The sequence below is a fragment of the Ostrea edulis genome, chromosome 4, assembly GCF_947568905.1.
Source record: "Ostrea edulis chromosome 4, xbOstEdul1.1, whole genome shotgun sequence".
Taxonomy (NCBI): domain Eukaryota; kingdom Metazoa; phylum Mollusca; class Bivalvia; order Ostreida; family Ostreidae; genus Ostrea; species Ostrea edulis.
Genome location: NC_079167.1, coordinates 84,991,944 through 84,996,950, shown reverse-complemented (window position 1 = coordinate 84,996,950; position 5,007 = coordinate 84,991,944).

The window sequence follows — 5,007 nt, the reverse complement described above, 5'->3', positions numbered from 1 at the left end:
TAACTGAGTTGTTATTTGTGGAAATGGTCATGTAGATTTTATTGATTTGATATTAAAGGGACTGGTTCACGTTTTTCGAAAGAAATATTTTTCATTTGTGATGTTAAAAATTAAAAATATAACTCATTTAATGTTGACAACCAAAAATGTAAGGATAAGAGCAATATTTTAGCTTTGATTCTGTGTTATATAAACAAAGACTCAAGTCTTTTTATGTAAACAAACAATCCAGTGAAATGTTAAGTTTGTAATTCAAAGCATCTTCATTTTGTACAATCACAAATTTTAACTTTTAAATGACACATTTTATCTAAAGCATAATCGAGATGTGATATATATAATAAACTTGAATCAATATTCATTTATTTTGAAAACTCATAAACAATAACACACCTCAATCTTCGTTTTCAAAACAAATAATAAACACTCTATAATGAGCTTCCGTCATGATGAATAACCTCAATTTTTTGTGAAACTTTCTACAACATGTTAGACTGTAGATTTTGATTATTTAAAGTGAACTACAAAATTTGGAGGAAAATCGTGAATCAGTCCCTTTAATCTGATCATAACATTTAAAATACCCTACCATTGCAGTAAAAACAGAACATTTTGTTGTTTAATGGAGCAAGTGGTCCCAACAAAACAGCATAATTATAACACACAATTTGATTGGATTATTGACATTCATTGTGATAGTTTATAAGAAAAGTATGTACCATCTATCTTTCTGTGTTTAGTAAACCAGAAGTGATAAAAGAATTATATAAGGATACTTGAGGAATATGTTTTGGTTCCAGCTTACAAAGCTCGTAACGACATTGTCTTTGTAAGGCTCATTATTACAACTGTATTTTAAACGAACTTGGCATTAATTCCACTTTTGGTAATTGTACTTATACTCCAACTGCCCTTTTAAAAGATGAGATTCTTCAAAACCATACTTCAGTTTTAGACACATTCAATATCTCAGTCAATGGGTCGGATGAATATGAGTTACCGTACCTATACTAGATTCCTAAACTTCATAAGAAATCTTACAAACAAAAGATACATTGCTGGATCTGGATCCAGTAAGTGTTCTACCAAGCCCCTATCTTTGCTCCTCACAAAAATATTAACAGCTGTAAAGGAGAAATCAAACTTACTCTGCAACTACATATGCTAGAAGTGGTGTAAATCAAATGTAGATTCTAAAAAAAATTTAAAGAATTTTTATTAACAAAATCGCAAAACTTTTCTCAAATCAACATAAAAAACATATGACTTCCCAACACTTTACCATTCCCCAAGATGAAGTAAAGACAATACTTTTTTACATCATAGACAGTTGCTTCTTCCAACAAAAATGGAAATGTCCATATTTAGTGATAAGTCATCCAAAAAATACTTTGTTAAACACCTCTCTGATTCCATGCACAAGTACTCTGAAGTTGAAATGAAAAATATGCTGAAGTTCCTCAATGACAATATCTTCGCAGTATTTGGTGATCAGGTTTCCAACAGTCTGTTGGAATTCCCATGGGCACGAATTGTGCTCCTTTTTGTTAGCTGACCTATTTCATATTCATATGAAACAGAATTTGTTTAAAAACTTCTAGGTTAGAATTTCTTGCTGTGGCCTTCAATTCGACATTTAGATATATCGATGACGTATTATCTATTAATCATAATATTCATTCATGTGTCGGTTCTATATCCCTGTGAGCTGGAAATACAAGACACCACAGAGTCGTCCACTTCTGCTTCATACTTGGATATTTTATTGAAAGTACATATTAACGGCAAACTAACAACTCAACTTTTTGACAAACGGGATGATTTCAGCTTTTCCATCGTCAACTTTCCATATTTATGTAATAATATCCCATTATCACCTGCATATGATGTTTATATCTCTCAACTGATTCGATATGCAAGAGCTTGTTCTGCGTATGGTCAGTTTTTAAATCGAGACAAACAAGTTGATGGTGCAAAGGTTTCAACAGTCTCGTTTAAAGTCAGCATTTCGCAAATTACATGGTCGTTATAAGGATCTAATTTGCCAATACAACCTATCATTGGGTCAAATGCTGTCTGGACGTGTTTCATACCGATTGTTAGGCCGTTCTTGGCACACTGATTTCGACTACGGATAACTCTGTTTCCCTGATCAAGATATAGGGCTCACGGCTGGTGTGACTGGTCGACATGGGATGCTTACCCCTCCTGGGCACCTGATCCCACCTCTGGTATATCCAGGGGTCCGTGTTTGCCCACCTCTCTATTTTGTATTGCATATAGGGGTTATGAGATTGATCATTGTTCGTTATCTTCGCCTTTCACTATATACGTTCACGTCGGACCATCGTGACCATGGTGAAAAGATTCAGTAACGCAGGGTTTCTAGATTTTTGAAGCGATCGGTCGATTTATTTTTCTCAAAAACAACATAAATGAGAGTTTTCTTTGTCTAACATATATCGCACGGAACGCACAGAAGTATTAAGAAACATAATATGCTCCATACTTTGAATGAAAGTAGTTACTTTTCTCAAACACTCGTGTTTAATATCGAGTACCTACGAAAATTCGCACGGATGTTTGCTTCATGAGCTGAATTCTAGATTTGAAACAATTTGAGGAAGAACCATGATAATCTGTCACAAGAATATAAAAAGACATTCAATTTCTTACTAAATTGGGATTCATAATAGTCTTTATTTTGACGAAATGCTTGAAAATGAAAATAACGCAAGGTGAAAAGATGGAAGTTGTAGCGTTACTAAGGTGAAAAGATATCAAAAATTGTCATATTGATTAATATCATTCAGTAAATTCACAATTTTTAAGTTTTTCTGTCACATATTATATTCTGATTTAAGGAATTAATCTATTTTTCTTTTCGTAGCGCATAATTATGAATCCCAATTTAGTAAGAAATTGAATGTCTTTTTATATTCTTGTGACAGATTATCATGGTTCTTTCTCAAATTGTTTCAAACCTTGAATTCAGCTCATGAAGCAAACATCCGTACGAATTTTCGTAGGTACTCGATATTAAACACGAGTGTTTGAGAAAAGTAACTACTTTCATTCAAAGTATGGGGCATATTATGTTTCTTAATACTTCTGTGCGTTCCGTGCGATATATGTTAGACAAAGAAAACTCTCATTTATGTTGTTTTTGAGAAAAATAAATCGACCGATCGCTTCAAAAATCTAGAAACCCTGCGTTACTGAATCTTTTCACCATGGTCACGATGGTCCACGGTGTACATTGGTTTGCTATCATACGACCACATGAAATCGCAATACAGATCTTTTTTAATGTGTTGCTATATCGATATTGTTTCACGTTCAGACCAAACAACTTGTCGAAGAAAGGTCGTGAATGGAAAAAAAAAAAGAGAAAAAGTATGTGTTATAAAATTGGAAATTTTCAAATTTTGATTTCTGGAGCAAATAAAAAAAAAAAAAAATAAAAAAATTGAAGTTTGTAAATAATTCTAGACTTGCTTAATAAACTCTCTGTGTTACGGTGTTTGATTTTCTGTTCGCTGACAGCTCTCTGTGATGGTTTCATTGTTCTTTGTTCTTACATTATGAAAAAAGTACATTAAAAAAGAAAGAGCACATATAGATAAAATACAGACTTAAATTCAGCAAGTATGTACGTATATAAAATATTACTAAAACCAGCTTATAGTACCTCAGAGTTTCATGTTGATGCAAACCCTGATTTTAACTAACCAAGTTCCAGAAGTCTCGACTGGAAAACTGCTCTGATTCCATGCCATATTTAAGCAAAAGCCCCGAATTTGAAAGCCTTTTGCATTAGATAAAGCACAGAGGCTTGCTCCCATAGTCGCTAACCATGCTTACTGAGTCCAAAGCCCCCCCCCCCCTCCCCCCCCCCTTCTTTTAGAGATTGGCCTTCTACCGGTAGGCCTATAATGAAACACAAATATAACTTAAGAAAATATAAATATTCTATCATACCGGTAGAAGACCAATCTTCAAAGCTTACTAAAAGCATGAAACAATTACATAAATTGAAATGGGGTGAGATAAAACGGGAAATCCACACATTTCGGAGAAATTATCGCCGCGAAAAAAAGGGGGGGGGGGTATAGTAGTATCCATACTTCAAGTGCCTGTGACTGAGTCCGGGAGTACCTAATCAATGATGAAGCGTGAATGAAGTGATTTGCGACTATGGCTTGTAAAAATGAAAGTTGTTGATTTTTGTTCTTTTTTATTCTTTGGTTTAGAAAACCCCTGTGGATGTACATGTAGGTGTGGTGCTAGCTATCTGTTCAATTAATCGTTGGGCTCTGACTCTGATTCTTCTGTTATAGATCTGAGAGTAGTAACAGAATGCAAACCATGCATGATTTCTGTAAGCATTTGTGTGTGTGTGTGTGGGGGGGGGGGGGGGGGGGGGGGGGTTAGAAGACGGTGGGCATTTCCCCCTAGATTTTTTGATGAAATTTTATTTTAATAATTAATAAAACTCCAGGCTCCTGTGATACAAGCTATCCGCACTTCAGGGGCATGTGATGAATATCTGTGAGCATGACTAACAGTGGCAGATTTAGAGGGGGCGCAGCCGGCGCCCCCCCCCCCCCCTAAAATTTTCAAATTTAAGGTAAATCGCGGTATCTTGTTTAGAAAAATGTACTAAACAATAAAAGAAGCAATAATTTCTTTCACTCCTGGAGAAATAAATGACAAAATCCTTTGATTTCTTGAATTACTTTATTGGGAGAATTTAATTTTTTCCAAAAAAAAACCCTTGAAATTTGGGTCATTTTATTAATTTCCCCTTATTAATTAAGATGATAGAAAATAGTACAAATGACTTAATAGGAGAAATATTTCAAGCCCCATAAAATCTGTAAAATCCAGGAGCTTCCGGGAGCTTCGCCCCCTGGACCCCCACCAGGGCTTCGCCTTGCACCCACTGCCTCATAAAGTGGCGCCCCCCGTAACCACAATTCCTGGATCCGCCCCTGACTAAAAAAA